This window comes from Maniola hyperantus, chromosome 4, assembly GCF_902806685.2.
Source record: "Maniola hyperantus chromosome 4, iAphHyp1.2, whole genome shotgun sequence".
In the NCBI taxonomy this organism is placed as follows: domain Eukaryota; kingdom Metazoa; phylum Arthropoda; class Insecta; order Lepidoptera; family Nymphalidae; genus Maniola; species Maniola hyperantus.
The window spans coordinates 1,897,950-1,920,460 of NC_048539.1; the positions used below are offsets into that span (position 1 = coordinate 1,897,950).

Genomic DNA, 22,511 nt, shown 5'->3' on the forward strand with positions numbered 1-22,511 from the left:
TACCTGTTACTTTCCAAAGAGAATAGTCAGTTTCTCGGTCATTGGTCAAGCTTCGTAGGTAATCATTTAACTTAGTGTCATTATGACTTTTGATTGCTTTCTTGATTGTTTTCGCGAGTTTGTTAAGTATTCTTTTGTCTTGTGGCGATCTCGAGGCATGCCATTTTTTTCTCTGCTTTCTCTTTGTTCTAATGAGCTGTATAATTTCCTTAGGATAGGTGGTACCCTTACTCCTTTTTTTTATCGATGGCGTATTATTCCAGGCTGATTTTTGTATGTCTGTTATAAATTTAGCTACTTCCATATTGAGCTGGTCTTGGCATTTTAAGGGGACCTTTAGGTTTATAGTACTGTCTAACTCTATTTTAAAGCTTTCCCAGTCTGTATTGTTATTCACTAGAGTTATCTTGGTTTCTTTGAATGCAATGTTATGTTTATTCAATATTAACAATATTGGTGAATGGTCCGAATTCATGTCATATTTTCCTTCAATATTTAGGTACCTTGGTGAGATGTTCTTAGTTATAAAGAAGTCTATCAGATCTGGGGTTTTTTGAGGATCAGTAGGCCAATAGGTCGGCATACCTGTACTGATCGCGTCGCATCCCAAGTCTTTGATCGCACTCAGCAATTCTTTACCTTTTGTTGTTGTTAGTCTGGAGCCCCAGAAAATATTTTTAGCGTTAAAATCTCCACCAATTATAAATCTGTGTCCATATTGTCTCAAGAAACGCACGTATTCATATTTTTTTAGAGAATGCCTTGGTGGGCAGTATATGGCTACAATTGTAATTGGGTATCGTTCTGTTTTAATATTTACTGCCACTGCTTGGATTTCAGACTCTTCGTATTTACTTTCTTCGTAGTGACAAATACTCTCTTTTATTATAACAGCACTACCTCCTCTGGCTGAATTATTAGGATGTAGGGCGTGATATACTTTATATCCATTAAATTTGATGTAGGATTCTTTTGTGAAATGTGTTTCGGAGATCAAACATATGTCGATATTTTCAGTATCTAGGACTACTTGTAGCTCATGTTGATGTTGGAATAGTCCATTAGAATTCCATGCCAATAGTTTTAGTTCTTTTTCCATTATTTGGTTTCAAAAGAGGCTTTGTTAGTGCCATTTTCAAGTTTTCGCAGGCGATCATCGAATGATGACATAAATTTCAAGATCTCGTCTAGTTTATTTAAGGTAGGATCGCTCGTGTTATTACTGTTGGACATTTTGTTTGAGGCTACTTGTGCATATGTTACCTTTTTACTAGGATTTTCTTTGTTAATTTCGGGAAGTCGCACATTTTTAGCAACTGGAGTTTGTTTTGTAATACCACTTGTTGCTTGAGTGTTTTGAGAAGATGGTTTTTTGTATTTCCTGTTCCTGATGGATTGCATTTCCTTGGCTACTATGCAGCCTCTATAGTTAGCTGGATGAGCTTCCCCACAGTGTACACATTTAGGTTTCTGCTCAGCTGGTTTTTTGCATTCAACACTTAGATGTTTTCCAGTGCATTTGACACATCTTGGCTCTCTGGAGCAATACTTCTGGGTGTGCCCATACGTTTGACATTTTTTACACTGTGGTATGAGCTTCGATGATCTCAGTGGATGTATTTCCACTTTGCATCCAAGAATCGAGGTGATTCCATAAATTTTGTCGATGTCTTCCCCATTCGTAAAACTTAGCAGGAACATGTTTAGTGGTTCCTTGTTTTTCCACCTTAGCTTATTGACGGCATTTTCAACCTTAAACCCTTATTCTGAAGGTCTTCGATTATTCTTTCTGGCTTACAGGTAAAATGCAGCTTTTTGGCCATGACTTTAATGGGCCTATCTTGCTTGTTTTCAAAAGAATGCCACAGGAATTTCCCTGCAGTCAATGTTTTAGTGATTGACCGATATGTATCTTCATTGTTAGCATTTATTTTAACATTGTTGCCATTTAACATTTTAATTCGAAAAGAATCTCCAGAAGGACCTTCTGTTAATAAGTCATAGAATGACTGATAATTTGTTACGTCATCTACTATTATTGGCGGGGGTGGTGGAATTTTCTTTTTCCTTTCCTTACTAAGACTGGTCGAGGAATCATCATGCTGATTGGTGGATGTGGACTGCTCGGGGGAGGTGTTCAATTTTCTTTTCTTCCTGCTTTTAGCTCTAATCCATTCTGTCTCTCTGGCTAATTCTTCTTCATCCGTTTGATATTCCGCTGGTTGCGGTGAAGTTTCCTTGGTGGTATTATTCTGGCTAGTATCCATTGTATTTTCTTTCGACAGAAATTTTATTTTATTTTTTAGCTCCAATATTTGCTTCTCCATAGATGTAATTATGAGCTGAAGCTTCTCGTTTTCCGCCTTTTTCTCAGAGAATGCTTTAAAAAGCATATGCTCTGTTTCGGTGATTAATTTTATTTCTGAACCCATAGTTGCAGTATAATAGTAGTATAGCTGCGATTTATTATTTTACAATTTATTCTGACACGACAAAACGCAAAACTAGGTCATTATGTCGAACGCGGTCGACCATCGGCGGCCGAGACGCGGCGTCAGCAGATTACGCTGCGATGCGCGTATTGCGATTAAGACACGGTTGTTTTCGACGAAAACCAAACACGGACGATTTTATTATATTATTATGAATAAAAAATAAATAAATTAAAAAAAACCGTAAAAAAATAGTATGAGAGGATTGCTCACACTAAGTATTTTCCAGCCTTTTGTTTTCCATAATATGTATCAGACTTTAGCAAAGTAACACCTGCTTCAGCGCATAAAAACCGACCAAGTGCGAGTCAGACTCGTGCACTGAGGGTTCCGTACTCCAATCGTAGTTTATCGACATTTGCACGATAAATCAAAGACTATTATGCCTAAAAATAAAAATAAATAAAAATCTGGCTTAGAGTGTACAAGTGAAGACCTTTCATATGGATACCCAACTTGGTATAGTAATCTTACTTTGAAAGTTGAAAATAGTAATATTTATTCGTGAACACATTTTAATTTTTTTCTTGTAATGTAACCAGAAATTAACGGTTTTTAGGTTTTACCGCTCATGTCTGATATAAGACCTACCTTTCTGCCAAATTTCATGATTCTAGGGTCAACGGGAAGTACCCTATAGGTATCTTAGCAGACAGTCAGACAACAAAGTGATGCTACAAGGGCTCAGTTTTTCTTTTTGAGGTACGGAACCCTAAAAAGATTCAAGCAAATAGTATACTTAGTAAGTAGTTTTTTAGTAGTCGATGGAAAAATAAATGAACTGCAAAAACTGCAAATACCGTGTTTCGCACTCAGAATTCGCACTCTTTTCTAAAGGAAATATAATTTCGCCAATTATCCGTCGGTGCATTAAAATTTTTCTATTCATCGGCCAATAAGAACACTTCGATAACACCTTATTTGTATTCGACGCTCATAACTTCGCCAGAAGGCTTAGGCTGTGGTCCGAGTGAAAAACATTCCGCGGTAACTTTTTAAAATCCCATACAAATGATAAAGGCAAGAATCTCAATGGGCATTAACAAATTCATGTTTTTATATTTTCGCTATACTTGTGCTATAAGACATTAATATACCTGCCAAATTTCATGATTCTGGGTCAACGGGAAGTACCCTATAGGTTTTGGTTCCCTTGACGGGTCTTAACCGACGGACGAACAGTGGAGGCTTAGTGATAGGGTATTTTCGGGTACGGAACCCTAAAAAACGTGAGCGAGTATCGCTTATGCGAGCGTAACAATATGCAGCCGGCCTTATTCTGAGTGCCTCCATACGTTCTTTTGTCGAACCTGCGATTTAAGTTACATTCTATAGTGCGATTCAAGTGAGATTTCCGCACGTATGCTCAATGATATAGAGTGTTTCTACACAGATAAATGCTGCTTAGTAACTTATGTATAAGAAAAAATAACTTAAGCACGTATCGCATAGCATTCGAAATATCATTTATTGAGAACTAGCTGATGCCCACGACTTCGTCCGCGTGAAATTAGGTTTTTAAAAATCCCGCGGGAAATATTTGATTTTCCGGGATTAAAAGCCTATGTCTTAATCCAGGGTATAATCTATCTCCATTCCAAATTCCATCGAAATCCGTTCAGCCGTTTTTGCGTGATTGAGTAACAAACATCCAAACATCTAAACATCCAAACATCCACACTTTCACATTTATAATATTAGTAGAAGTAGATAGACTAGTAGAAGTAGATGGTAGATAGAAGTAGAAGTAGATACTAGAAGTAGAATTAGTAGAAAGTAGAATTCTTCATAGACCAGCGGGGTGATTCGCTAACTCAGTGTCTAACATTGAATGATAGCCACCGAGCACATCTGACATCGGTTGTAGATAACCATAATTTTAATATTTTTTTTAAACAGTTTCAAATTCTGGAACATTTAAGTCCTGTTACTCTTGTGAGCTTCTGTGAACGTTTCATTGTAAACTCGGTCCGTTGTTAGAGGAATGCTAACTTTGTTAGCATACTGCAAGTTGTTCTAGGCTATGTACACAGACGATTAATGTAGCTGAGTATATTTGCGGTTTCTCTTCCTCGTCTCGTCATTATACTGGTCGTTGTTAAATTGAAAATAGTTACACTGTACTGGCTCATGAGTGTAAGTTACGAGCTAAAAGCGTGATAGGTATAAGTCTCGCAAATTGCTATTGCGCTGGAACCATGTCTCATTACTATCGAAATGACGTCGTTTGTCGTATATTTTAATTAAAAATATACCATCAGCTCGAATCTTCAGTCTATTGCTGACGTCACTTAAATGGCGGCCAGGTGCATTAGCAATTTGCGAGACTTATATTGGAGTTATTTACGTCATTGTGGCAAAATACGAAATAGAATTACAGTACACGGCAGAAAATAATGTACCTACATCGACCATTAGAATGAGATTTCGACTTTGTAGAGCGTTATCTCTGTCGCTCATACCTATGAGACATTTTGTCGGTCTGAACGACAGAGACAATGCTTTACAAAACCGCTATCTCTACCTCAAGGTCTATTAAGGTCCTCAAATTAGATACAGTACGCGTCAGAAATTAATGTACATTACATTAATTTCTGACGCGTACTGTATCTAATTACGGTACTAAATCCATCCCTCTAACTAACTTGTCCATTTTATAAATAGGTATCCATTTTTAGGGTTCCGTACCTCAAAAGGAAAACGGAACCCTTATAGGATCACTTTGTTGTCTGTCTGTCTGTCAAGAAACCTACAGGGTACTTCCTGTTGACCTAGAATCATGAAATTTGGCAGGTAGGTAGATCTTATAGCTGACATTTAGGAAAAAATCTGAAAACCGTGAATTTAGGGTTATATCACACTAAAAAAATTAAATTGTGGGCATTATTATTATTATTTATTTATTTATTATTTAATTAGAACGGCCATAAAGCCCAATTACACTAATTAAACTACAAGTACTAAATAACATAAACATACTTACAAAAATTGTTAAAATTATAAATTTTAGAAAGCAAAATTATAAAAGAGATTGCCATTTTCTTAGGAGCTTTGCCCCCCCCCTATGTCACCATGTTATGTCACCATGGTTTTAATTTTATTTTGTAGACAAATAATTAACTTTTTATATTCTGCAAACGATTTTTATTTATTCACCCTGGTTATAAAGAAATCTTATTTTTTATATTGCTGATATTGAGGTTATATTTAATTAATACTTCTCCAAAATAAATGCATGTTTACGATTCTAACTGTAATTGTGGATATTTTCAATAATAGAGTGAAAAAAAGTCGTTATATAACATAATCGTAAAAAAATAACACATTAAAAAAAAAAAAATTAAGTTTTGACACGACGCCACAAAAGAGGGCCCGTTCACGGGCGATCTCCTTTTCACAAAAGAGCAAGATCTGACCCATGAGGTCAGCCCATTTGTCAGCAAATGTGTCACAGCGAGGGGACTCATGAACTAATAATTAGTATTTTCAACTTTCGTAGTGAGATAACTATATTAAGTGGGGTATCATATGAAAGGTCTTCACCTGTACATTCTTAAACAGATTTTTATTTATTTTTATGCATCATAGTTTTTGAATTATCGTGCAAAATTTCGAAAAATACGACTGTAGTACGGAACCCTCATTGCGCGAGCCTGACTCGCACTTGGCCGGTTTTTTATGTAAAACGACCGCATTGAAGAAGACGGCTGAATGCGGTTCCGATCCGGAAATTAGTATGGAGGAGCCGATGTTTATAATAATAAACATGGCGTCCGGAAACATCGAGGTTTTCTTACGGGCGCGAGATAAAGTCGTAATTTTTATCATCTATTCAGACCACGTTGCCTAATATGATATTAATATTAATCTAAATATATAAAAGGAAAAGGTGACTGACTGACTGACTGACTGAATGACTGACTGACTGACTGACTGATCTATCAACGCACAGCTTAAACTACTGGACGGATCGGGCTGAAATTTGGCATGCAGATAGCTATTATGACGTAGGCATCCGCTAAGAAAGGATTTTTGAAAATTCAACCCCTAAGGGGGTGAAATAGGGGTTTGAAATTTGTGTAGTCCACGCGGACGAAGTCGCGAGCATAAGCTAGTTAAGTAAAATATATAAAAGCAAAAGGTGACTGACTAACTGACTGACTGACTGACTGACTGATCTATCAACGCACAGCTCAAACTACTGGACGGATCGGGCTGAAATTTGGCATGCGGATAGCTATTATGACGTAGGCATCCGCTAAGAAAGGATTTTTGAAAATTCAACCTCTAAGGGGGTGAAATAGGGGTTTGAAATTTGTGTAGTCCACGCGGACGAAGTCGCGAGCATAAGCTAGTTAATATTAAGTAACTAGATGATGCCCGCGACTTCGCCCGTGTGGATTTAGGTTTTTAAAAAATCCCGTAGCAACTCTTTAATTTTCCGGGATAAAAAGTCCTTCCCCGGGATGCAAGATATCTCGATACCAAATTTCATCAAAATCGGTCGAACGGATGTGCCGTGAAAAGCTAGCAGACAGACAGGTAGACATAAAGACTGACAGATAGACAGACAGACACACGTTCGCATTAATAATATTAGTATGGATGTTTTTTGAAGTACTGATTGTAAGCTAAGATTGTGTCATTTAGTTATTTTTAGTCCTGTATTTCTATATACTACAGAGTGTCTACGTAGGGGCTACAATTATTGTTAGCTACGTAGTTTCGTAGAATTGCTACGCCAAATCTGCTTAACTTTTCCATTATTTTATGATAATCTTTAATAACTTTGTTCTTTTCCTAGAATTTTCCATAAATTATATTCATAATAATAACACGTTATACGTAGTTAATCCCCACGTCTTTAGTAATTCGCCAAGAACTTTGCAGCGGCGTTAGAAGCTTACATATTCTACGGAAATTCAGGTTAAAGTTCTAAGCGTTGTCATAATTTATGTACCTAGTTTAGAGCGATGATGCATGTTATGGTATACAATTAGCAAGGATTATGTGATACGTGAAGCCGTAATGATGTTGGTATCCTATTCAGGAGGTCTATAGTTGGATAGACGTTGGGGTCCCAAGGAATGGCGCCCTCGCACCGGAAGACACAGCGTTGGAAGACCCCCACTAGGTGGACGGACGACATCAGACGAGTCGCGACAGCCGCTGGATCCAGGGGGTGCAAGACCGTGGCGTGTGGAAGTCCCTACAAGAGACCTATGTCCAGCAGTGGACGTCTGAACTTCTTACTTGCATACTTTAACATTTTGAGTATGTAGGAAACCTTCATGCCTAAGAATAGGATGGGTGATGAGATGATTATGGTGGTAGGTTGATGACCATCATCATCTCAATCCATCACCGGCTCACTACTGAGAACGGGTCTCCTCTCAGAATAACAAGGGTTAAGTCAAAGTCTACCACAGCTTGCCAAGTGTGGATTGGCAGACTTCACACACCTTTGAGCAGATTATGAAGAACTCTCAGCTTAACAAGTTTTCTCACGATGTTTTTCTTTACTGTTAAATAAAGCAAGTAATATTTAATTAAATTAAAACGTACATAACTCCGAAAATTAGAGATTTAGTTCATTTATTCAGCCCTTGACTGCAATCTCACCTGGTGATAAGTGATGATGCAGTCTAAGATGGAAACAGACCAACCAGGAAGGGGTATGGCAGTTTTTAATAAACCCATGCCCCTTTGGTTTCTATACGGCATCGTACCGGAACGCCAAATCGCTTGGCGGCATGACTTTTTTGGTGGAGTGGTAACTAGCCTCCCACCAGACCAGCTCTACGCTCGCTACGCTTGAGATATGTTGTGGCCGTATGGTAATAATTAACCCGGCCGTATTACACGCTCTACAAAGCCGAATTGTCATTCTAAAGGCCGATGTACATTACTTTTAGCGCGTACTGTACATAAGTATGAACTCGACACTAGCGAAAGCTAGTCTCAAGTCCATCCGGTGTTCAGCTAATGTAAACTAAGCATAGCTATAGCAAACTGAGACCTCTGTATTGTGTGCTCTGTGGCCGGGGTGTGTACGGCTCTGTGACGCGTGCTCGTGTACGCATGCGTGAGCCGACGCGAAGCGGGTGAGTAGGGTGCCCTCAGTTCTTATTGCGAGCTTTGACAGATGATTCAAAGTCGAATTTAAATTGGTCCCTTTTTTGGGACAGCTTTGCACCACAGACACGCATTCTGTACCCGTAGTACAAGATTTTACGTCTCACCAAACCAAACCAAATTCGAGAGTCGAAATACTTCCGCGTTACAGTAAAATGGACCTAAACAGCCTTGAATTGACGTCAAATATTCAATGCCACTGATTTTAATTTCGCAATGTTTCCGCTTGGAGCGCTGGCTGTAGAAGTGTAGACAAACTTGAGCTTTAAAATAAGGCATTTAAGATCCAGTTTACTGTAACGCGGAAGTATTTCGACTCTCGAATTTGGTTTGGTTTGGTGAGACGTAAAATCTTGTACTACGGGTACGGGTTTATGCCAGACAAGATTAATTTTACTGTAATTCCATGCAATTCGGCTGGTACTCATGCATATTATGACGATAACAACTTTTATAACTATTTGAATCGTTATATCTCAGAAACGGTGGCTCGTAAGAAAAAAAGTATTGATATATTTTTTTATAGATAATTTTATGATCTACAATTTTTGTCTGAGGTACTTTTATGATAAAACTTACCGTTTTGCTGAAAATCGCGAAAAACTCATTTTTTGACCTTTGACCTTGAATAAAAATTTTTCCTTACAGGGAACTTCTAGACATTGTTTATAATTATATTTTGAACAATTTCACTGAAATTCAGCTTGTTGGGACTTTATGTAACTTCACTCTCATTTTTTGGTCTAAATTGACCGGACTATGGGAAGATCGCCGCCTCTATACACGTACAGTCGTACGCCATCTATCGGAGCTAAGTAATGGCGGTGGTTTTCTCAGTTGAGATGCATGGAAAGCCGTACTTATTAGTTAGTATTTGCGATCTTTTTGTCTTCATTTTTTTTTCTTTGTTGTGTTTTTTTTCTGTAAGTTTGTTTGGTGTTGTTGTGTTTTGTATAATTGTAAACTGTGCGCTATGGTCCCAAATAAAAGATTATTGCTATTATTAAATTGTACTCTTTTTGATGACCTCCCTGCCCCACCCTATCCGAGGAAAGAAGCTCGTATAGCGTTCTGTCTGTTTAGTAATCCCATACAAATGACAAAGACAAAAACTCAGTGGACGTTAACCATTTTGATGCACCATTATCATCATCATCATCATCATCATCAACCAATGGACGTCCACTGCTGGACATAGGTCTCTTGTAGGAACTTCCACACGCCACGGTCTTGCGCCGCCTGAATCCAGCGGCTCCCTGCGACTCGTCTGATGTCGTCCGTCCACCTAGTGGGGGTCTTCCAACGCTGCGTCTTCCGGTGCGAGGTCGCCATTCCAGCACCTTGGGACCCCAACGTCTATCGATATTGATTCACCAACCAATCACAAACTATGTTTTCGAATTGAATTTCGACTGTTTTTTGAAAACATTTTCGAATTGAATTTCGAATGTTTTTGACAACCATAGTTTTTGATTCTCCACTCAAAATGGTTAACAGTGAGTTTTTTGTCTTTCTCATTTTTATGGGATAACGTACCTAACACAGACAGCCCAATACTAACTTCTCTCCGAAAATGTTCTATGCATTTTCGTGGGTATTATTTTCAAGTTAACGAGACTAAAATAAAAAGTGAAATCGTGACGTAGAGTCCCGTAACTGTAAATCTAATTATTGTCACTCTAACTGCAGCCTCCAGTACCCGAGGAGGTTTCATATTGACCTATACGTATTACGAGTACTCTACGGTCTTTCAGGTTGTGCGAGCGGGACAGGCTACATTACAACCCTTAAGTTACCAAAGTGTGAAAGTGACAGAGTTATACACGGCCGGGTCTACACTGTTCAGTGTGTTCCGAACTCCGGCGAAAGACACTACGAATACATAGACGTCTTTACACGAATACCGTATTCGTATATCGAATACAAAATATCGCGTGTGGGAGACAGTATCCTTAGAAACGAAACTGTGTTGTGTATAGCATTGTGTCTGTATAATATACGGTATATTTGTGTATAAGTGTAGTGTGTGTTGTGTATTTTTGATCAGAAGTCTACGCAGGGACGCAATTGCACTATGTGAGTAAATTTTACGGTTATGTATGTACTGTCATATAAATTCAGAAACCAATCTCGGGTAAATTGGACAGGCAATAGGCACATTCTCTCGTTTTTGGTGTCACCTAATAAATAAATACATAAAAAGGTATAAAAAGGGATGTGCCAAATAGGTTGTGTACCAATATTAATGACTAGCTTATGCCCGCGACTTCGTCCGCGTGGACTACTCAAATTTCAAACCCCTATTTTACCCCTTAGGGGCAGAATTTTCAAAAATCCTTTCTGGGCGGATGCCTACGTCATAATAGCTATCCGCATGCCAAATTTCAGCCCGATCCGTCCAGTAGTTTCGGTTGTGCGTTGATAGATCAGTCAGTCAGTCAGTCACCTTTTCCTTTTATATATTTAGACTAACTTATGCCCGCGATTTCGTCCGCGTGGACAAAACGAATTTCAAACCCCTATTTCACCCCCTTAGGGGTTGAATTTTCAAAAATCCTTTCTTAGCGGATGCCTACATCATAATAGCTATCTGCATGCCAAATTTCAGCCCGATCCGTCCAGTAGTTTGAGCTGTGTGTTGATAGATCAGTCAGTCAGTCAGTCACCTTTTATTTTTATATATTTAGATTAAGGAACGTAAATTATAGGTGCCATTTTACTACTACTAATTAGTACCAAAGATTTTGAGTGTAAGTTTTTGAACATCATGACATTAGTAGGCACCTAGTGCTTTTAAGAGTAGGTACTTTAAACTTATGTGGAATATATTTTTATTCAAGTAAACTTTTACTTAATAGATACAGCCGCGTGTATTACAAAAAACCGACCAAGTGTGAGTCGGGCTCGCGCAACGAGGGTTCCGTACTACAGTCGTATTTTTTCGACATTTTGCACGATAACTCAAAAACTATGGTGCATTAAAATAAATGAAAATCTGTTTTAGAATGCACAGGTAAAGCCCTTACATGTGATACCCCATTTAATATAGTTATCTTACTTCAAATAATAAAAATACTAATTATTAGTGCATGACCAAAATTTAATTTTTTTGTCAGCACATTCTTAGTGAAATACAATTACAAATTCAATCCGAGTGACGTCACTGTCGGAATTAACATGGCGGCTACGGTATCATGCGTTTTGGATATTTGTAGAACAGGTAACTGTGGAACCAACTCCCATCGGCGGTGTTCCCACTAGATTATAACATGGGGTTATTCAAGGGGCGGACCAACAAATTCCTAAAAGGCCGGCAACGCATCGGCAGCTCCTCTGGTGCTGCAAATGTTCATGGGCGGCTGTAATCACTTAACATCAGGTGACCCGCCTGCTCGTTTGCTCGCTATATCTACTAAAAAAAAAGGTAAAAAAAGTAAAATCTTGAAAATGAATATTATAAACATTTATTATAATATAATTTTATGAACTGATATCATATCCCTACATCATATTCATAAAATTTAAGATTTTTCTCGCTTGGTGTAAAATACCGTATTTACATACACCACGAAAACAGGAAGGCAAGTAATACAAAAGGGATTATACTTATCTCTCAAAATTGCCTAGAGCATCCAACTATGACTAACACCCTTACGAATAGAGGTAAATCAAATTAGATTCGCTTCACCAGATCTAAGCGTGAGTCACTGAGTCCAATATAACTTCTCTGTGAGTAGTAGTTCAATGCTTCAATAGCACTACACTATTCAGCTAAGTATATAGCACTATCAATAAAAGGAGACCGACAATCTCCCATACATCGTTGGGCCCAGAAATTGATGAACCGTTACAATTTCTCAGTGTCATTTGTTTGATAAAAATATCTCTTTTAGAATGTTTTAGTTTATGTTTGAGTGACAATTATAATAAAAATATCCCATATATTTTTATTATAATTGTCAAATCCATGGTTCGGTTATGTTAGATAATGTGTTATTTGAACAATATTTTTGTAATAATTATCAATCGAGTAGTAATAATTAGAAGACAAGCGAACTGTTTAGATTCGTTTCCATTAAGTACATAAAAATAATCCAACATAAAATAATACCAAATTCTTACTGTACACCATCCCACTATACAATTATAGTAATAATCTCAATTAAAACATAGACATTTCCATTAATATTCTTCTATTTTGAATTATTACTACCTATTGGGATTTTGATTTAATCATAAAGTAAAGGATCTTTTTTTTCTGTTACAAGTTTTTCTGTAGCTTTGGCAAATAACTTGAACACTTGTACAGTAATAATGTACAATGTAAGAACTTACAGCAAGTCAACTTCTGCAAAATAATGTATACTTATATCTAGCGTATGCTCGCGACTTCATCCGCGTGGACTACATAAACTTCAAACCCCTATTTTACCCCCTGTAGTGTGTTTGTTTGTTGGTTTATTGGTTTGTTGGTTTGTCCTTCAATCACGTCGCAACGGTGCAACGGATTGACGTGATTTTTATGGGTATAGATAAAGATCTGGAGAGTGTCATAGGCTACTTTTTAACCCGGAAAATCAAAGGGTTCACACGGGATTTTCAAAAACCTAATTCCACGCGGATGAAGTCGCGGGCATCAGCTAGTATTAAATACTATCCAAAGAGCCCTTTATGGAATAACTCTAATACATATTGGCTGCCAGTCAAACAGAATATCAATATACGCAATATCCGATTTCAAAGAGGAAAAAACCCAACACGTCCTTATAGTAGGGGAGCCCAAGATGCTAAATAGGGATTTACTCGAGCGTCGTGGGGACCCATTGGATTGTGAAGATTAGGTGCCAAAAAATAGAAAAACCGGCCAAATGTGAGTCAGGCTCGCTCATCGAGGCTTCCGTAGTACAGTCGCATTTTTTCGACATTTTGCACGATAAATCAAAAACTATGATTCATAAAAATAAATAAAAATCTGTTTTAGAATGCACAGGTGAAGACCTTTCATATGATACCCCACTTGATATAGTTATCTCACTTCGAAAGTTGAAAATACTAATTATTAGTTCATGACCACAATTTTTATTTTGTGTGATGTAACCACAAATTCACGGTTTTCAGATTTTTCCCCGAATGTCAGCTATAAGATCTACCTATTTGCCAAATTTCATGATTCTAGAACGGGAAGTACCCTGTAGGTTTCTTGACAGACAGGCAGACAGACAGACAGACAACAAAGTGATTTTATAAGGGTTCCGTTTTTCCTTTTGAGGTACGGAACCCTAAAAAGGTTATATGATGTACAAATGTAAAAAAAAAAGTCATGGCCGATGTTTGAAGCTTTGTGACTCTCCCATTTCCTTATGTTCCGCTCAAATTGTCAGATCAATGAAATGCACACTTTTCTGCATCTAATTAACTTACCTTGTCTCAATCTGACGCGCTCGAGAAAATCCCAAAATACCCTCTTGGGCTCCCCTACCATTACAAAGTGCCTGAAGCACTCATCTATAACTAATATCCATACAAATAGATATAGAGCAGATCTTAAATCAAATTATTAACGCCCTAGATCATGTCTAAAAGATCTAGGTATTATAATTTGATCGCTGCCGAGGCACGTTAAATTGAATTGCATTATGAACTACCGTATTATAAGTAACTAGCTTACACCCGCGACTTCATCCGTGTGGATTACACAAATTTCAAACCCCTGTTTTAGCCCTTAAGGGATTGTATTTTCAAAAATCCTTTTTAGCGGATGTCTACGTTATAACAGCTATGTGCATGCCAAATTTTAGCCCGATCCATCCAGTAGTTGGAGCTGTGCGTTGATAGATCAGTCAGTCAGTCAGTTAGTCAGTCACCTTTTTCTTTTATATATTTAGATTATATAGAAGCAAGCGTTACTGTGTGGAAGTTCATGATGTATACAAAAAACCAAAAGCTTAATTTGCACGGATAACAGCAAATGAAGCCTTTCGTTCTTTGTATACATAGATAATTCTAAGGCACCGATTCTAAGCACAACCTAATTTTAGAGTATTCGCCCCCTTTTCTTACTATTGTAATATGAAAAGCACAGAAGTAGTTTGACATTTCTAAATTTAATTTTCAGATGGCAAAACCCGTGATTTTAGCACGCACTCACGAACCTAATGTTTAAATTTGTATTGTGCACTAAAATTTAGAGTCTTTAAATGTGAAAGTCATGTTCCGTTCCTTTTTTAGCATTAGTAAAAAGAAAAGGATGCAGATACTCTAAATTTAGTTTAGAGAAAGACTAGAGAATCGGGGCAATTGACATGGGATTTAACATAGTGGAATTTAAGCACGTTTTGACACCTTCGAACATTCTACAAAAAATGGCGGCCCATAATTGCCAGGGTTGGTTTTCAAATGTTTATTCCTGATTTAAGACATAGGCTATTTTTATCCCGGAAAATATAAAACTTCCCATGAGATTAAAAACTTCAATCCACACGGAGGTACGAAGTCTCAGATATTATCTAGTCTAGTTATCTGCCAATGTTTACAAGAAACTGGCAAAATAACAGTTCAATTAAAAGATTTCTTGTTAAAATTAACTTTTTTTTATAAAGCTAAGTTTAAAAGAATTTAATTTAAGAGAGAAGCTTTCAGGAAAATTCCGGGGAAATTCGGGAAAGTAAAAGGCGACGGCTTCCTTATAATACTGGAGGGATCAATTGTACATCAGGCACGCTTACTGAAAATATCCCGGTTCCTGGAGGTAAGGATTATCGCGAGGTCTGTTCGTAGTAGAAAATGATAAAGGAACTAAGAAAAAGAAACTGTTGATATTGTTTTGGGGCTACAAATAATCCATCCCTATCCGCGGATAGACGTTAGTGTAGCGCTCTCTCTGTTACACAATCCCATACAAATGATAGACAAAAATATCTCAGTGGGCGTTAACCATTTTGAGACACCAATCGAAACTATAGTCGAATTTTAAGTTAAACAACACGTTTTGACATTAGCTAATGTCAAATCTTAAAATAATGTTACCATATTTAAGGTGTTAGTGATGTATGTGTTTCGGTTGTGTCATGTGAATGAGTCAATGAACCAGTTCCTGCTTCTCTATTTTAACATAGAGCTTACACAAGCAGAGTAAAAAGGAACCATTGTAAAACCTAGTAAATAATTACCAAAACAAAATAAGTACCCTAGAGGTAGGAATTATTGTGCTTTAAAATATGATTAACATACATATATTTATTGAGTAATTAAGTGTTCTTAGATGTTATTAAACAATTCGCAGCAGGTGATTGAGTTTGTTTATACTTTTTATACCATTAATTCCATAGAACCATCGACTCACAATGTTAGACACCTTTCTTAACTTACCCGTAGCTATAGTACCAACTCAGTCTGTGATTCTTTTTCCCCCGCACTATTTATTTTTCATATAAATCTGGTAGAACTGGAAACGTCAAAAAATGGTGTTTAATTAAAAAATCGACTATAGATAAATCCATGTTTTTAGGGTTCCGTACCTCAAAAGGAAAAACGGAACCCTTATAGGATCACTTTGTTGTCTGTCTGTCTGTCTGTCAAGAAACCTACAGGGTACTTCCCGTTGACCTAGAATCATGAAATTTGGCATGTAGGCTACGTCTTATAGCAGACATTCGGGGAAAAATCTGAAAACCGCGAATTTAGGGTTAGATCACACAAAAAAAATTAAATTGTGGTCATGAACTAATAATTAGTATTTTCGAAGTGAGTGACTATATCAAGTGGGGTATCCATATGAAAGGTCTTCACCTGTACATTCTAAAACAGATTTTTATTTATTTTTATGCATCAAAGTTTTTGAATTATCGTGCAAAATGTCAAAAAAATACGACTGTAGTACGGAACCCTCATTGCGCGAGCCTGACTCTCACTTGGCCGGTTTTTTGAAAACATGTTTGTGCGGCTATCACCGCTTTTTAGACTAGCCAAAGGTCTAGTTGATAATTAATTTACTGACAAAGCTTAAACTGAGTAATTAGTTCGGCCGATGATAAACCTCCGTTATTACGGGTACAATAGGTCATCGCAACTGAAGTAGTTTTGGGCAAAACACCATTATTATCCTACAAATGCTGCCCGACACTCGAATCTATCAAGCCATGAGGTGATTTGGGGTGATTTATTCAATTTCGCTTCGCTGAAAGGGTTGTCAAATCAGTGGGTCATCATTTCGATCAAAGTTTAGGGATTGAAAGTATTAAATTCAATATGCTTTTTTAGGGCTCCATACACAAATGGTGCCAACGGGACCCTATTACCAAGCCTCCGCTGTCCGTCCGTCTGTCTGTCTGACAGCGGGCTGTATCTCATGAACCGTAATAGGAAGAGAGCTGAAGTTTTCACATTGTATATTTTTCATCATCATCATGATCACCCATCGCCGGCTCACTACAGAGCACGGGTCTCCTCTCAGAGAGAAGGGTTTTGGCCATAGTCAACCACGCTGGCCATGTGTGGATTGGTAGACTTCACACACCTTTGAGAACATTATGGAGAACTCTCAGGCATGCAGGTTTCCTCACGATGTTTTCCTTCACCGTTAAAGCAAGTGATATTTAATTACATAAAACGCACATAACTCCGAAAAGTTAGAGGGGCGTGCCCGGGATCGCACCCCCGACCTCCGATTAGAAGGCGGACGTCCAAACCACTAGGCTATCACAGCTTTGCATATATTTTTATTGCTACGATAACAATAAATAATAAAAAACCAAGACGGGAATCCCAAAATGCCCGCCATGCAAATAAAATAAAATAAAAGTGCTTATTGTCTATCTTGTACGATGGTGTGGATTACATAACACACAGAAATCGCCTTTTTTGAGAGAAAAGAAAGAAACACGTTTATTTTGTAAAGTATTTTGGTGATAGATTTATCAGATCCTGATCGAATTAGTAAAAAATTTCGATTTTACACTAAACTTTCACTTACACGTTTTCTGCAAAACCAATCTCCCTTCACTAACTCTGACACCCCTTTCAGGAGAGCAAAATTTAATAAATCACCATTTACCCCCGACTTTAATAGATTCAATTCAGTCTGATTTGTCGGCAGTCAATCAATTTCATTCCAGAATCACTTTAGTTTCTGTAAACCTTTCTCGTGGTAGAGTACAGAAGGGCTGAGAATAGCCTGCCAAATGTCTTGGTGTTCACCAAAGCGGAGATGAGCCAATCAAATGGGGATGATGCCTATATCAAAAATAAATTATTTCTTAGTAATTATTAAATAGAGAGTCTTCCAAAATTAGTAAAATCCACATTCGCTGCTAGTAAGTTTGCTTACTATTTTAAATTATCGATTTAACTTAAAAAAAGAAACGGGCCGAATTGAGAACCATCTCCTATTTGGAAGTCGATTAAAAATCAAAAGATATTATTGGTTAAATCCGAAATAGCGGTAACACATTGGTCGGCGCTTGTCCAAATGAGTTTGGCCAATGTGTACTAGAGCAAAAACTTAAAAATTGCGAATATCCATGCGTATAATTTTTTTTCGCCTTCACCCAAGTATATAAAAAAATTGATTAAATAAATGAATTGAAGGCGTGATTGAATAAATCTTCGCAAATAGCGACTGCCAGTCGAGATTTGTCGCTAGGAGCTCGAGCTCCGCCCAAAATTGCTTTAGTTCTGATATCCCATTGTCCCTGCGATCAGCGAAGGGTTAACAGAGGCCTATCCGACTTAATTACCGACTTCTTATTACGAGGCTAGTTCCCTTGTGTTGTGTACTTCTAGTTTGGACTTTTTCTTGTTAAACTAGGACAGTGTTTTGTTCAAATCTTTAGGATAAAGACGAGAATCGTAGTACATATTTCAGTTTTAAACTAAAAACTTTTGAGTTGATTAAAAAATCCATACTAACATTATAAATGCGAAAGTGTCTATATCTGTCTGTCTGCTTGCCTTTCACGGTGTTATGAGTAGGTATATAGTCTGTGTCAATGTTCATGTCAAATGTCTGTGTCAATAGTCTATGTAAAAATCATCTTGCTATAACTTAACTAACTCTGGTTTAATATTAAATTACTAAATAAGTAAATCAAGAACAGTTTCGTATTATTTAAATATAGGTATACGCTACGAGCCATACCGGCATATTACACATGACCCAGCTGTTCATCCTATTTTGACGAAATTAGTTAGGTACAGAGATAGCTTGCATACCGGGGAAGGACATAGGCTACTTTTTATCCCGGAAAATTAAAAATTTAAATCCACACGGACGAAGTCGTGGGCATCGTCTAGTATAATATAAGTATAAGATGATGTCAGCAATTCTTTCGATTAAGTATTTTTTTTTGAAAATTCCGTGGGAACTCTTTGATTTTCCGCGATAATATGAATAAGCCCATATCCGTGTCCGAGATGTACCAAACCATCCGTTGCACCGTTGCAACGTGATTGAAGGACAAACCAACAAACCAATGAAGTAACAAACAGACACCTTTTTACATTTTATAATATGGGTAGGTAAATGGGTAAGTGCAAAAGTGTGTTTGTTTGTTGGTTTATTGGTTGGTTGGAAAACTGATGCTGGAAGGGCGTTCCAAATCTTATTTGTGTAAAATTGAGACATAATATGTTGCTCTAAAGTAAATGAATGAAGCTCCAAAGTTTAAATATCTCTGCGTAAATTGTAGTAAAGCTAATTGAAGAGAATTCGAATCTCTTCAAATTACACAATTGGGGAACTAAAGGCAACTCTGTAATAGGAAGTATGTAATTAAGGCGAATAGGCCTTTGTCAACCCTTCACTCGGCGATCCACGGAACAATGGGATGTGAGAACTAAAGCAAGATTGTATGGAACTTGATATACTACCTATTCTACATTGACACTTGATATGTGGAAGATTGAAGGCTATAGACTATGCAAGTAAACTATAGGGCAATATATTTCGTAATCACTTGCTTGAAATAGGTAGGTGTAACATAGTAATAACTAGCAATTGATAGCTGTGGTAGCCTAGTGGTTAGGGCGTCCGCATCCTAATCGGAGGTTGACGCCCTGACCAACTAGGTTCTAGTACATAATATCGCGGAAAATCAAAGAGTTCTCACGGGATTTTTAAAAACATAAATCCACACGGATGAAGTCGTGGGCATCATCTAGTGTTATATGTACTATGTTGCCTTGACGTAAATGAAGCTTCAAAGTTTAAATATCTCTGCGTAAATTGTAGTAAAGCTAATTGAAAGAGAATTCGAATCTGCTCTTCAAATTACACAATTGGGGAACTAAAGGCAACTCTGTAATAGGAAGTATGTAATTAAGGCGAATAGGCCTTTGTCAACCCTTCACTCGGCGATCCACGGAACAATGGGATGTGAGAACTAAAGCAAGATTGTATTGAACTTGATATACTACCTAGTCTCCATTGACACTTGATATGTGGAAGATTGAAGCCTACAGATATCTACTCGTGTGCCTATAGGGCAGGCTATACAAGTAAACTATCAGTACCCTTATTATAAATGCGAAAGTGTGTTTGTTTGTTCGTTTATTGGTTTGTTGGTTTGTCCTTCAATCACGTCGCAACGGAGCAACGGATCAACGTGATTTTTTGCATGGGTATAGTTAAAGACCTAGAGAGTGATGCTACTTTTTATCCCGCGAAATCAAAGAGTTCTTACAGGATTTTAAAAAACCTAAATCCACGCGTACGAAGTCGCAGGCATCAGCTAGTTTTTTGTTTTTTTAGTGTTTACCTACACTTCAAGGAAATTACTCAATAATTTTAAATACATATCAAAAATTGCGTAACCGGCAGGAATCGAACCTGCATCTTCTGGGTTCGCGCCCGATGCCTTGACCACTCGGCCACGGTCTCGCTTACTGCCAGTGACGAAATTGGTGATATGTATGTTAACTCAGTACTGAAGCGACTGTTTAATGCCATCTAGTAGCGGCACTTTGCAGTTATCGAAACTACTTTCAGCTAATAATAAATAATCAGCTAGTAATAAAATAAGTTACCATTTTCAACAGAATGAAAACATACGAAAAAATTCAACCTGATAAAAAGCTTTTAAAAATAAATCGGTTTTCATTCAGTAAACGGAGCAGTAATTAAAACAATAATTATTAATTGTCCAACGGAATCTCGTAGGAGATTGATTTGACAGGATGAATTGAAAAATTTGTGGGCTCAACATCGATATAAATGACAAGACATGCCCAAGCGAACAAAAATTTTCACGGTTTTGGAACCAAATAAATCAGCGCCACCTCTTAGATACTATAATGAACGACCCATTTGAAATCCAGACGTCACTGAGGTTGCATTGGTGCTAAAGCACCACTGAGTCGGTGCCATTTTGTTTGTTCAATGGCCCTGTCCATACGAAGTAATATATAAGTCAATGGGACTCAATAATTAAGTTTGATTAATCGACATCGAATATGGTTTGCAGCCAATCACCAACAAATTGATTGGAATCTGTTGACATTTACTTTTAGCCATGACGGACGCTGTGGGTCTGTCGACACTTTTTTTTTTACTTTTTTGTTCAAATTAGTCGTTACTTATTTTTAACATTGGTCAATTTTTCGTTTCCATTCCAATATAAATGACTTCTGATTTAATTTAGTTTGACAATCTTCGAAGATTTTTTTTAATGTGAAAATATTACAATAAAACTTAAAGCTAGCCTAATCTAATTCCTATACAAATCATGCCCGGGTGGAATGGTGCCAAGAATACTGGCTGCATTTCCGAAACGGATCAGCCTGGCTGATCCGTTGCGCAAAAACTGAGCTAGCCCTTCTGTCAATTTAAAAACTGTCTAATCATTTCATTGTCATCATTTCAACCCATTCTTGGTCCACTACGTGAGGGATTCTCTTTCAGATTGGATTTTGGTCATAGTCCACCATGCTGGCCAAGTGCTTAGCAAACTTCACACCCCTTTGAAAATACTATGGAAAACTATCAGGCACGCAATTTCTTTTTTCTCTCTTTTTCTCTTTTTTCTTCACCATTAAAGTAAAAAATATTTTTAATTATCTGAATAATTAGAGGTGCATGCTCAGGATCGAACTCTGGACTCACCGAATAGGAGTCCGACGTCTGAACTACTAGGCTAACACAACTTTAATTTAATATTATTTTACAGTAGCCGGCCAGAAATACTATGCCTCGACCTTTAGAATGAGATTTCGGCTTTGTAGAGCGTTTTCTCAGTCACTCATACCTATGTGACGTTTTGTCAGTCTCAATAATAGAGACAACTCACTACGAAACCGCTATCTCTTTCTAAATGCTGATGTACAATATTTCCTGCCGGCTACTGTATATTTTAGCCCAGCTCTGGAAAACTTATTTGAATTCATATAATACTAGATGTTGCCCGCGACTTCGCTCGCGTGGATTTAGGTTTTTAAAACTCCCGTGGGAACTCTTTGATTTTCCGGGATAAAAAGTAGCCTATGTCTTTCCCCGGGATGCAAGCTATCTTTGTACCAAATTTCATCAAAACCGGTTGCACACCTTGGATGTGAAAGGCTAGCAGACAGACAGACAGACACACTTTCGCATTTATAATATTATAAGTATGGAGTAATGGATTAAAAAAACTGTGATAGCCTAGTGGTTAGGACGTCCGCCTTCTAATCGGAGGTCGGGGGTTCGATCCCGGAAACGCACCTCTAACTTTTCGGAGTTATGTGCGTTTTAAATATCACTTGCTTTAACGGTGAAGGAAAATATCGTGACGAAACCTGCCTAGGAGTTCTCCATAATGTTCTCAAAGGTGTGTGAAGTCTACCAATCCGCGCATGGCCAGCGTGGTAGACTATGGCCATAACCCTTATCACTCTGAGAGGAAACCCGTGCTCTGT

General features: G+C 37.6%; 2 protein-coding genes across 3 annotated transcripts in view; both read left to right on the plus strand.

Annotated features, from left to right (window-relative positions):
* The window catches only part of LOC138402244 (uncharacterized), a 175,860-nt gene that overhangs the window by 30,019 nt on the left and 123,330 nt on the right, over positions 1 to 22,511 (plus strand). The window lies entirely within an intron of this gene.
* Positions 10,438 to 22,511, plus strand: part of LOC117997118 (neuroligin-4, Y-linked-like) — a 103,342-nt gene continuing 91,268 nt past the window's right edge. For both annotated transcript variants that reach the window (XR_011236651.1, XM_034985291.2), the window contains exon 1: positions 10,438 to 10,703. The gene's annotated coding sequence lies outside the window, so the exon portion shown is untranslated. The remainder of the gene's footprint in view (positions 10,704 to 22,511) is intronic.